We start from the raw sequence: 14133 nt of genomic DNA on the forward strand, positions 1-14133 counted from the left end.
TTTTAGTATTTTTTTATTTAACTTCTTTAAAAATACAAAATGGGATTTAGAATGAATAAGAATTCTTGTCTTAGTTATCATCCGTGGACAACTGTTAAGTTTTGTCTTGGGAGAACCCAAAATACAGCTTCTAAAGTAAACTCCAAAGCTACATCCAAAAAGAAAAGGAACACGCACAAGTTCAAACTTCCCCTTCAGTTAGAGTTCCTTTGAGAAAAGAAATGGATTGTTTTAATTTATGTGTCTAGGCTTGTTTCTGCTAGGTTAAATTGCCTTCTAGCCAGTTAAGGAACTATTTAAGGAGAAATAATTTATGTCTTGCTGTGAATGCTTAACTTGGGTAGCTGTGGATTAAGGCTGAAAATACCAATTTCCTTCATAAACCGAAACCATAAAATTCCCCAAGCATAAGCATCCCATATTTGGGCTGCAGTAGTCTGGAGGACCAGTAGATGGCAGCAAAGACATACAGGAAATACCAATCTTGGCTGCCATGTATTGGTCATCTGGATTTTTGCAGTCCAGATATGTTTGCCAACCATTCCTATCCCACCTTAACCCTCAATACCTTAATAAAGCATAAATAGAGGGTAAAAATGACAACTTAAAGAGCAATTCTGTGTTGTTGTATTATGTTCAGGTTCCCAATATGTGTGTGTGATATTACAGTCTTAATAGTATAGTCGTTCTTGTTTTCTAAGCGTAGAACAACCCTTAGATTGATATTTTTTTGTGCTCAGATTACTTTTTCTGAATGTATTTTCTTTGTATGTCCAAATGCAACAAATGATGGTCATGTATCTAAATTGGGATAAAATACTAAGCCCCAAAACTATTGAGCACTATACTTCTTTGTAATTCTGTATCTAAAACAGTTGACATCTCTCTGATGTATCTATCTGTCTAGCTGACTAGCTATGCTAGTTAACAGTCTAAATCATTGGTCATCTGGATTTCTGAATTGGTCATCTAAATCTAAATTGGTCATCTAAATCATGCTGGCTGGGGAATTCTGGGAGTTGAAGTCCACACAGCTTGAAGTTGCCAAGGTTGAGAAACACAGGTAAATTATACTTCAGGTGGCAAGCCCTGAATACTGCTAAAGTCTTAAATACAAGTAGTAACACTTTGACTCTTCATTGCCATAGTTTGCTTTTGGTAGTGGACGGCATCCTTGGCCAGGATGTTCCTCCCACTCATTGCAGTAAGTGATAACATGCAGATGCAACACTTACCACCTTTTGTAGTGAAAAGCAACCTGCTTCTGTTTTTAAGATGCAACAGTTCTTTAGACTATTAAAAGCTTCTTCCTACAATATATGCCCACTTTTGAAAGTAAATAAAGCTTGGAGAAAATGTGATAAAGATATAGGAAATAATTTATAAAAAGAAACCCCGCCTCCTACCCTGTAGATAGTAATTGCATACACCCATAAAAGAATAATCCCATTCATTGAGGATAACTGGGATGAAATACATACAGCAGATGAATCTCTTTCTGCTTAAAAGAAAATGTATATATATATATATATATATTTGCTATGTCTTACTGAAGCCCCCGTTGACTAAAAGAGACTGCAACTAATGCAGAGGTATTCAGAACACAGTGACTCAAAAGGAACAATTTCTTTGGCTGCCTTGCAAAAATCAACTGAAAGGGTGCTAGTGCCAAAGTTTTCAAAACAGTACAGGAAATACTTAAGAAGTTCACAGATATTCCTCCCAGGAACAGTGGAAGCAGAAGTCTCATATACTTTAATCCATCTTGTTCAGGGTAAATTTGAAGACCACTTTTTCTTATGGTGCTAGGCTGAAGTATAACAAGCAAAGAATCAGATGTTTGAAACTGCCTGGTATGCTTTAGATAAATCTTTAGGGCATGCTCGACATCAGACATGTGCCCTTTTGCCACAGACTTAAGGGGATGCAGAGGATTAAACCAACTCTTATATTCTGTGGAATAATGTGAAGGCAGAATCTAAACATAATATTACTGAAATAGGAAATATGCAGTTTCCCTACAGCCAACAAGTTTCCTGTCTTGGAGTTCCTGCAAGCTGATGATTTAACCACCCAAAATAAAGGGACCGTTATAGAGGACAACAGTACAAAACAGAAAACAAAAAGTTGGTGAGCGAATGCTTACATTCTGTTTCAAATGAAGGCCAGAATAAAACTGGAAGCAGGGAAAATATAGGATGGGAAGAGGGAAATGGTGTGCCCGATAACTGGACGTCAATAGTTTTAGTGGTGTAATGAAGCAAATTAAGTAAATATTTGAGTGTTGATATAAGGACATGTGTAATGTCATCATGGTTTCTAGTTGAAGCTATAAAATATCAGACTCAAAATTTCTTTTAGGGGAAGTCTAGAAATATCCTTAAAAATCATGTTAAGGAAAAGAGAGTATTCATACATCTGATATTCTGTCCTGCCATATTTTAAAATCAAACAATGGTTTCCTGTTACATCTGATAATTGTAACATTAACACATGTATCATTATCAGGAAAAAAACAACAACTTGCTTTCCTTCTGATTGATTTAGATTATGTGCCACGAAGTCAGTGTCGACACTTAGCGACAAGTAAGCATCTATACGTATCGGGCAGCAGTGATATAGGAAGATGCTGGAGGCAAATGATCATGGAGTGCCAATGACAAAGGCTTTCCATCTACTCCACCAATAATGACAGAAGGCCAATCCACAGGTTTTTGGTTCTGCTTTTATCTGAATGAAATATTAACCTTAACATATAATTTCATAAAATATCAGTGGGATTGATTTTGATTTACCATGGCTAAGATTGTGTCCAAACTCTAGTTAAAAAGCTGTGGAGGCTTAAAATCAGAGAAGAAAGTTTCCAATCATCTTGCAGCATTACTATGCACAAAGAAACTGTCCACTGCAAAGCACGGTCTTAAAACAAGCAGGGGAGTTGCTTCATCCCATTTTCTTAGCAGTGCTATTATTGCCAGGGACCAAGCTGCAAAAAGAAGCAACTATGCCCTGGAGGAGGAGCGGGAAGATACGAAGCATTGGGAACCAAGATTTAAATGGAAAATGTAGAGTTTTGTGTAGATTAAAACAATGAGGTGATAACTAAGTTTTGAATGCAGCAACAATTATATTATGCTATACATGGCAAAGTGATGTAATATGGACAATTTATTGCTGTCACCTTTGTAATGTCTCATTCCTGCTTTGCTTTAGTAGGTTTCTAGATTATGTGGGATAAAAATATAATTTCAGACCTGGAGAGTTTTTGAACAAATGACCTCATACTTGGAATGTCTAACTGGAAATGGAATGGTCCCAGTTCTCAGAATCAATTACCTGTATGATATAACTCATCTTCCTTTATACTGTCCGAAGAATTAAATAATGATCCATAATGAATTATGCAGATGTATTTATTACACTGGGGTCAGTGGGACTAACTTAATAATAATGTTGTATTATAATAAAGTATATATAAAAAAGACAACAGCAGTACTTTCTATTGTATGTAAACATATCTAGATTAGCCATATAGAAAACCTTTTTTGGCTTACTGGATCTTTATATTGAAGAATACTGAGCACTCTTGCTCTATCTTTGCTCTGTTGGCATATAATGGAATGTAATAGAATAAATGGATCTAAATGTTCTCATCCTGAATTGACCAGCACCTCATTGTATCATGTATTATACAATAGTACTAAACAAAAATGACTGAATAATTTTAAAAGACCCTGCTAATAAATATTTTCTGCTGACCCATATTCTTCTCTGTTCATTCAAACTGATGGAAATAAAATGACTACAATGTTTGCAACTCTCACACCATGTGGCACGTTGAACTTTTGAGAAAGATATTTTTTTGAAGAAAATATAGAAGTGTTACAGGGTCTCAACCTAGAAATATAAAGCCTTTAATTTTTTTAAAGAAAGTTCAACAATTCCATATGCATTGAAATTATTTTATCTGTATCTGGAGATCTTAATAAAATTTGTATTATTTCAGATTGGTCTTCCAAAAAGTGGATCTTTTCTCCAATGACATAAGCAGCCATTCTGAACAGTGGGTTGCAGATACATGAAATTGCCCAACTGTCAGCCCAACAATCATATCAGCATTGTTCTGCTTCCATACCATGGATCTGCAGTTATTATAGCAGTTGTTAAACTCCTCCACACAACTAACATTTACATTAATGACACACTTTGAAGTTCCTACCCTTCGAAGGCTCAAATATCTGCCTGTCCTTAATAGACTCTCAAGGAGGTTTTACAGCAATTCATCATGTCTTCTTTGGCAATTCAGTAACAGATAGACTTCCCACTAATACGAGATTTTTTATACTGGAAATTATTTAATCATTGGATGAAAAATTGTAGTGAGTCCAGAATATCCCCCTTTATCTTTTTTTCTTTTAAGTTAAGGAATTTTTACTATATCTAGCTATGCTCTTTTAGTCAATATCAACATACATATTCCTATTTGCTACATTTAAAGGCACTTTTATTTACACAAGAAACCTTTAAAAAGCATTCTTGATCATTTGGAGCCATGTGTACAGCCATGTCTGAATGTTGACAATATTCAAATTCAAAAGAAAAATCAAACTGCATTCTATTTAATGTAGGTTCTACATTTGTATGATGGGCTTAATTTACAAAATTTGGAAAACTTATAAAAATGACAAGTGTTAAGTGTTCGTGGGTTAAAATATGCTGTTGTGCTATGTAGCCTTTTCAAACAGGTCGCTATGCTTTTGGAATTTCAGGTTGCCAAAATAAAAAGCAATGTTATTTTGTTGTTGGGCTTTGAGGGCAGATTGCCAGACACAAAAGGTGCATGTGTAATTGTAAAATGCCTCAAATGACTATCAGAGAACTGTTTTATATATTGCTCATTTGTGATATTGGACTGAACCCATTGCTGTGCTCAGTTTTATGACTGTTCGAGTTAGTAAAGGCAGACCAAGTTGCAAAAAGTATGCTTCTTTATTGTTGACATTGTTTGTTATGGAAACTTTTAAAATCATTCCCTTGGCCTTTTTTTTTTTTGGGTTGGGCGGGAAGAAGCACACTTATCCTACTTACGTTTGTGCCTCAAGACAAAAAATGAGGAAGCAGGAGGCTTGTTTTGCATTCCAGATGATCCTTATGATGGAACTTTTTAAAAAATTGAGTTTCTTTTAGATCCTGCACACCCCTAATGCTGAGCCATAGGTTCTAGATAAAGTTTTATATGCCACCCTTCAAAATATAGTTACATAAGTGTAAAAATAGCAGCTAGGCAAAGGGAGACTTTTGCACTTACTTCTTCTCAGTGTAACATCTCCCTAACACTTTTTCCTAGTTAAATGAAAAATATTTTATGATAATTCTACTAATTGGCTCTTCACCCATGTCTTTGCATTTGAACCAGTCAGATTATACATATACTGTATCACAACACATCTTACAACATCCAACAGATCTAACTTTGTATCTTAATAATGATCTTATAGTTGTACATGTATAGAGGACATAGTGCTCTATCAATCTGTATTTTAAAGTCATATGTCTGAGAGGCCCAATGTTCCAATCTCAATAAATTCAGAATGATCACACCCCAAAAAATTTACAAACATGTAGAAATGTATTGTTGGTGATGGAATTAATTCCATTCTTCTGATTTATTGAAGTGTTAAAGGTCTTGAACAAAAGAAACTTGAGAAATGTTGGTGCATCATATGCTAATGAAGGTATTGATGAAGACATAGCAATGGCCAGCTATATGTTACGTTACAATTCAGTTAAATGTTTTATGAATGGGGCGGTGGGGGTGATCAAGATCAGCAATGTGGTAGACGGAGAGGGGGAATTTAATTCTTCTGCCCTACTGCAATAACAATGAAAATCACCCTTTGATGTGGCTGTTTGCCATGGGAGGGGAAATTCAGTAAATGATAGGAAAGAGGATGGCTATTTAGAACTGATTTTAAAAATGGAATAGCAAATGGAGATCATGGGTGGAGGAGGAGGAGTTGTAATTGGGAAGCACAAGGCAGATGGAAGAAGACTGATGGACTTCTGCAGGGAAATCATAGTTTTAGAAGGCAGATCAGAACAAAAGGAAGGGATGGAGAAAATGGAGGAGAATTGGCAAAGAGTACTTCAAACATTTATGGAAAATAAGAACTAACAACTGAAAAGTGAAAGATTTTGAGCTGGAGTATCCTTACGTAGAGAACCACAGAGATGACCTTGGAGAAAATATAGAGAGATGGATGTCAGCCCTTCAAGAAAGGCCACTTTAGGAAACAGACTCCACAAAAAAAATACAGGAATTCTATTATTTATTTATCACATTTATATGGCTGCCCATCTCACAGAGCGACTCTGGGAAGTGTACAACAATGATATAGGCTATAGTAGCAGCATCCTGAAAGCCTGGCAGCCTTTCCCATTTGTCCCTTTTATATCAAAGGGAGTCAAGGTGGAGGCACTTTAAGCTTCTTTTTCATGCCTTCTTTCCTTCCCAGGCTTTATTCATATTGTGCTAATGGTCTTTGCATATATTCCCCAAGGTCATCTCTGTGGTTCTTTACAACTTATTATAAATTAAAAATCATCTGCTCACCATACTATATAGCTAAAGTGAAATTGCCATCAACAGAATTGTGTGTGCTCATAGAAGACTGAGATTAGTTGGGCTGGTTGCACATGTCAACAAGCACTGAACACATAAACTTTCCAGTTGTACTTTCCTATTGTCCAATGTCACCTATAAGGCAACATATTTCAGTGGAGACAGCGCACATTTGTCTGTGAGTCATTAATATTAAATTAAAAAGAAATCAAATAGTTCAAAAGTTTGTAAAGATACTTCTTTTTTCCATGTCAGAAGCACCTACCAAGGTGCTTCTGTATTGAAAGGATTTGTCGGTGACATCACTATTGCCCGGGGGGCTCCTTTCATGTCCCTGTTATTTTCCCACCGAAGTGGTACCTATTCATCTACGTGCATTTGCATGCTTTCCAACTGCTAGGTTAGCAGGAGCTGGGACAAATTGACAGGAGCTCACTCCGTCATGCGGCTTGCACTCCCGGGTTTCAAACTGCTGAGCTTCCGACCCCTCTTGCAAAGATACTTAAAAGTAAAAAAGTGTATTTACTTCTGTAAAAAGCATGGAAGATATGTATATTGAAAACCTTGCAGCATTTCATTTATCAAAAGAGGTCATTCTTGTGGTTTTGTTTTAGAAGCAGAAAATAGCATGGAGACTTAATGGCTACATGTCACCCACCCCATAATATTTGCTTGCTACAATTCTGGGCTAACACTTCAGTCATGTTTGGGCAAATCTGAAATAGCATTAGATGCTCTGTAGCACACAGACTTAAGAACAAAAATTACAATTTGAACAAATATTTAAGCACATTGATGTTCTATCGCTAAATAAGAATTAACAGACAATCCTTAGTTAATCTTTGGGATGGAAGGTTGAAAAAGAAATACTTCCAAATGGAGTCTATACCCCCCCGCCCCGCCCCACGCTGAATTACAGTGCTATCCACCTATTCTTCAGCTGGCAGAAAAATGTACTGGCATGAAATTTGCTATTCCTGCTGCCGATCACTATCCTGCTTCTATTTACAGTTACTGCCAGTCACCTGACTTTCTTCCAAGGTGACAAAGCCTAACAGATCTTACACACCTTGAGGCTGCCCTTGTACGCTGTTGGAATAAAGGAGAACATTATTTTAACACCAGTCCAGCTAAGGACAATTTAGACCTATACCACTCATTGGCTGGAGATGAGATAAAGGCAAACTCACTAGGACAAAGCAGGAAAAAGGCTTTGCCAGGGCATGTTTGTGCCATGTTTAGGTGCAAGTGGGGACATGACCTCAAAGTCTTGTTCTTTGCCTGTGTACTCTAAGCTATTTTTTGGAAGAAAGTGCAATTTGCTTTATTAATTTTCCTTGTTTGCTGTAACCTTCAGCTTTTTATTGATAAAATAGAGACCACCATTAACTGTTCTATATTTCAAGTGATATGTTTACCTTCCATTCTGCCTCCCTCAGCTTAGTGAAAAGACTGTTCACCGATCCACCTTGCTTTAGCAATCCTGCTAAAATGTAACGCTGAAAGTTTACAATGGATGGCCCTGACCGCTGGGTTTCTATAGTGCAGGGGAGACATTATCAATCATATCAAATGCCCTCACCCTATTTAATGTTAGTACATCGCTAAAAAAGGGGGGGGGGGAGCGAAGTATCTCATTTGATAAAGTGTCTTTAAAATAAGATCTCCCATTTCTGTCCCGTGATCCATCGGGTTCCTTGAGTTATTACCTTAATAAGTGCCACCCCCCAAATCAGCGAAATAAAGTTTTGCCAAAAGCCCGCCCTCGCCAATTCAACGGGTCAGCAAATGCCCGGCTTCACGTCCGCCCCACCCGGGAGAGGACAGACGAGGACTCGCAGGGGGCCGCGGAGAAGCTGAAAGGCTGTCTGCTCGCTCGGCTGCCGCTCATGGAAAAGGAGGCTTTTCTGTCGCCTATAAATGGCCCTGGATCGAAGTCACTTTTTCCACTGGAGGCAGCAAAGTTCGAGCGGAGCCCCAGCAAGTTGCTGCTGCTATTTTCTGGGACTGCGCTGGCCCCTCCGCTATGCGCCTAGGCACGGCGACCCTCCTCCCTCGCGAAATGCCCATCTCGGGAGCTGGTGCCCAGATCTCGAGCCTGAGCAAGCCCCATCCTCTCGCTGCCTGCATTTTGCAAGGGCAGGCAGAGAAGCACACGGTGGCGGGGCACTCCCTGGCACTCTTCGGCTCTCGCGCTCCTGCGCCCCTCCGCTCTTAGGAACAGAGGTGGGGTCCGGGGCACCCTCCGCTGCCTTGGTGGCTTTAAGGCCAGGCTCAAGTGGGCTGCTAGCCCAGGCCCTTCGCCAGCAAAAAGCCATCTCCGTCCCTTCCTCCCCAGAAGAGGGTTCGCTCGCTGGCAGTTGGCTGCCACCCCACGCCCGCCTTGGCCAAAGCCCCATTTCCCGGCCCCTGCAAGATTTGCATTCCCCTCCGGTCTTTCCCTCGCGCAAACCCGCAATGTGCACGTGGCCTTAAGATCAGGGTGCATTCTGTGAGCACTTTACACTTTTTCCCCCTTTTCAAAGAAATAAGTTGGGGTCCTTGGCTGAAATGTTTGTCTGCCTGTAGCTCCCATCCCGTGGCAGCTTTCTTAAAAGTCTCTGATGTTTTGTCAGCCCTGTGGTGTTCGGCTTTAAGTTGTGAGGAGCTGTGCTCTTGGAAACTGCAAACTTTGTTTCAGGTATGCAATAATGTTGGGCTAATTCTAAGTCGATGGGGATTCAGGATAAGGCATTCACTTAGCAAACTTCCTGTTTCGTCCCCTCCATTCATTTCACCTCTTCTCCCTGCTCTTTTCTCTGCAACGTTGCTTTCGACTAGACGAAAGATAAAAGCCACGCCGTTTTTAAAAAAGGCCAGGCGGGCAGCGGAAGAAAACAAAAGGAGTCCTAAAATGAAGTAGGAGCGCGAGTTGCAGAGAAGTCAGCGCAAGATCCGGCGCTAATGGCGGGGCGGTACTCACATGACTGTGGGATGAGCAGCTTGCCTCGGACTGGAACCTCTGCAGCTGTAGGCTGGGTTTTGATGGAGGTCAACGCCGTTTCCGCAGCAAAGAGATCAAAAAGCTGCAGCAGCCCCGGTACTTTGCGAAGGGGAACAAACAGGGGAAGATCTGTTACACTCAAGGTTCTAGCAAACTTTATTTTTTTGACTGCATCAGCTGACAAATGAGAGAGAAGGAATTGTTTTGCGATGAGAACCCCGATTTCCTTGGGAAAATTGCCCCTTCCCCATGCGGCAGTTCTTAAGGTAGAAAATCGTGCGCGTGTTAAAGGAAGAGAGAGGGATTTGGTAGGGATTGCGTAGGAGCTCTTTGAGCGTGTGCTGCTTCCCAACAGAGCACAGGCAACATTTTTGCTTTTCGGTTCTGTGCTGCTGACGCTGATGATAACTTTCTAGTGAGAAAGTTTTAAGTAAGAGAATGATAAAGGTACATGCAGAGTCTGAACGAAACTGGGAATGGAGCTTAAATCGTGGGAAGCATCAGGGCGGGAATGGAAAATCACCTTGCCACCCAACACATGCATACACTATTGTTCTTTAATCTACCTGAACTAAGGAGAGGGAGACAGAGGGAAATTCAGTGAGAGAATTTTGTTTGGGGGACACCCCCCAGATTTGCCAACTGTTCTTGTGTTTAGAGATGATTAGAGAGACCAGCTTTTCAAAACAGAGAAACCACTCCTTCATACCTTTTCAGCTACTGTCTCTGTCTTGTAACCTTCCCTTGTACAACCTTTATCTGTTCTCCCTTGGCCCAAGAGGGGAAGACCTAGGAAGTCCCAAGACCTGCTTCTGGCACCTGGTTGAGCCATTATGGTTTATGACTGTGCTTTCAACCAAGCCTACTTCTAGTCTGGCTATATTTACTGAAATACTTTTTTTTTCTCCCAACACTTTTAAAAAGTGATTTTTACCACTGATTTATCTTGGAAGCAGCAATAGCAGAAGGGTCAAAGTAGATCTGATGCCCTTCTGGTAGCGAGGGGAGGGTTATACAGGGCGTAGCTAATGGAACATACTTTTTGCTAGTTGTTCTTGTTGAGGCTGGGAAAGAATGCCAGGGCAATCCCACTGGAGATCCCAAACCTAAAGAGAGGTGGAGAATGACAGTGGAATTTGAAGGACTGCTTCTGGAGGGAGGGGTTTACTTGAACCTCTGAAAGTATGCATTCAAGCCTTGTATTGATATAATTTAGTTCACTGGGTGGCCTTCCAATCTGTAAAGTGGGATTGAAGCAAACCTACCTCATATGCTATTATAATTCTGGACACGTAGATCAGACTGATCCTTTATAATTGGTGCAATAGGTATTGCAGTGCACCTAAGAAGTGAAGAGGAGGGAGAAAAGATACTAATGTAAAACTGGACCATTGTTTTGGTACTGTGCAGCATAAATCTATGGCATACTATTGTGCATATATTATTAGCCAGACTGGAAGGAAATTGCTGCTACAGTGAGTGTGATTCTAATTATATGTTTCCTGTCCTTTTCATCCATTTGGTGGGGGGTATTGATTCTAAGGTTCTGGAAATTAGGGAGGCCTCTGATCTATACTGCATTTTTAGAACTTGAGAGTTTGCTTCTGAAGGTGCAGCTGCCAAAGACCCAGCCCAGAGCCCTGAAGCTCTGCAAGGGCTTTCCTCCTCCCTCTGGCAGGGAGCTGTCAGAGATGCCAGCCAAGGAAGTGCTGACCCATCAAGAGAAAGGTGGCGGCTGACAGCGTCTCTGAAAATTTGCCAGGCAAGGCTCTTATCTGACTGCGGCTGCGCAGACTGAGAAAGGCTGGGGACCGTCTGGTTTTGGAGCAGCAGGCGGTGTGTGTGACTGGGATGCTGCCTGGTGGCCCTGACTCTCTGGGAAATATCCACCCCAAGAGAGCCGGGCTTCTGGAACTTCCTCAGCCAGTCGGCCTGAGACCCCGAGCGCCCCCCTCCAGAAGTGCCAAGTCAATGGAAAAGACTTCAAGGGTTTTCCCCTCCTCTTTAGTTTTCAATATCAGTGTTGTTCATTCTAAAACACAATCCTTTTTCTTTCACTTGTCTTCCACTTTTCCCATATTTCCTTTACCTTCTTCCCTTTCTCCCTTTATGTTTTTTTTATCTGCACATTTTTAAAAGTTCTATGTAATTATGTTTCTATACTTTTGTCTTCCCTTAAGTTTTTTGGGTTGCTTCATTTCCCCTTTAATTTCTGTCCTAGATAATTTCACAATTCTTGAGTGAAAGAGATACTTCTGTGCTGAATTATTGGTGCCATACTCTGCTTTGATTGTATTCATTGCCTAAAATATTTTTAAATCCCTAAGCAACTTGGTTTTACTTATTCAGTTATGGCCTTGCCACATTCTTGTTTCTAAGCAGTTTACAGGAATTTTTACAGCAAGTATGCAAAACTGGTATGGATAGATGGAAAGAAAGAGTGATTAACACTTTTATTTTTTTTACTCCAAGTAGCAAACTAAATTATTTTGAAGTTATAGTTCTGTACAATTACTTGAAGTTTCTAAATAGGATTACAAGCTGAAAGTAGTTTGAAATATGAATGACTCTTGCTGAGAGTTTAATATTGGAAATAGCATACACATAGCAAAAGTGTGGAGTTGGGGGTGAGAGAGACAAACTGCTTTTAAAACAGTTTATATATGGAATAGTTAATGAAAACAAGGCTAGAAGTGTCTTTTTCTGTAGCTGCTAATATGAACATGCAAGCAAGAGAAAAGTTGGTAAGAGATGTTCTAAACATGTTCCTGTTTTCTACTGTGTTTCTTTTTATATCTGTTTTTTCTGATTCAGATCGGAAGCTCTGCATATATGGCACTAACACTGAATAATATCTGTCCTGATCCTCTTGTATATAAGAGAGTCCAAATCAGTAAGAAATGTATCCAGTTAAAATGTAAAATTATTGTGAAATCCTGTCATTTCTAACTTTTGCTTTAATAGCTATCCCTGACTGCTTTCCTTGTCTATTAGTTTAAAAGCATAGAGTATATTGGTCCACACATATATTTTTAGTATGAAAAGTGCATGCATAATTTTGAAGAAGAGGGAAAGGAAGGGAGGTAACAATACTGACATTTCTAAGTTATCTAGTACATATTTTAATATTACTGAGAATGTGAGCAGTGGCACCAGAAAGAAGTCAGACCCTTCACTGAAAATTTGACTTATTGTAATCTGAATATGTGCTGAACTATCTATAGTAACAAAGTCAAGAGACTGCAACAACAGAACAAACAAAACTCATATTCTGAAGAAAAAACTTTTCCACCAATTCCAAATAAACAGAGATCTCTCTCCCTTAACCAAAGCAGTGTTTAATCTCCACAATGAAACAATTTATATGTTTTTCTTCATCTTTTGTGTTCACATTTTTCCCTTCATTCAGGACCAAACTTAATCTCTATAAAACATCCTTATGCTCTTTCACTTTATCCACAATTTCAGTGAAGATGCTGTTTCTCTGTCCATGTTTTATCATTTACAAGCTTCAGATTAAATGCATATCATCTCATAGCACCTGGGAGATTTATAAACATTTTAACTGATACACTTATCATGAATTGGCCTTTTTCCCTTATTAATCTGTTTAATTCAGTTTTGAAAATGCATAGAGGGCTTTGCTCATGAAACCTACATTTTAATCCCTCTATGTTTTTCTTTACATTGTGCCAAAAGAACACAGCTGTAACACATATAAACTGTATGCAGGCTGATATTTACAAATAGTATAAGAGGTCCATTAATAACATTTCTAAAGATTATGGACAATATTTATTTTTCATCGGAATCTGAAAAAGCTGATACTTTTAAAAGTATTATTGTCATGCAACGTGGGATGTGAATGAAACTTTCCTGCTCAAATGGGCAGGAGTTACTAGAAGTGGAAAGACAACTCTGACAGTGGTGGAAATCTATTGTCAGTCAGATTAGCTAATGGTCAAATAGGATGAATAGTCTAACTCAGTTTAAGACAGTGTCTTAAGAGGTAAGAGACTGAAGAAAGCAGAGTAGTGGTGTTGTTAGAAGGGAGAAAGCATGGAAATACTGAAATAGACAAATGATGCAAGACAGTTCTAGGTAGACAGGGTAGCTTGAGGAAGGGTTAATGGAAGAACAATGGGCTAAATGTGGGTGATAAGTCCTGAATGCTGGTGAGGAAGGAAAACTGGAAGAAGGTTTTGTGGAATTACAGGATATTACCTGGATCAAATCCTGACTTCAGATCAGTTGAATCAGGGATTAATTCCACGCATACACTGAAAGAAAGAGACAGCCCGCTACCACTACCACTACTAAAAGTGGTTCTGCTTGAAAAATTAAGGGAAAGCAGGCCCCTAAATTTCATCAATAAATACTGATTGGCTTACACTCCTGTATTTTCATCACCTAATTGAAGCAGTTTGAAAACTATGTATTTTTGGTGAATTAGCCATTAGAGCTATCACTTTATCAGGTGAGTAACTCTTCAAACACAGTACTTCTCAGCTAAAAGTAATCAGATACC

Source organism: Candoia aspera, chromosome 1 (assembly GCF_035149785.1).
Source record: "Candoia aspera isolate rCanAsp1 chromosome 1, rCanAsp1.hap2, whole genome shotgun sequence".
Classification (NCBI taxonomy): Eukaryota; Metazoa; Chordata; class Lepidosauria; order Squamata; family Boidae; genus Candoia; species Candoia aspera.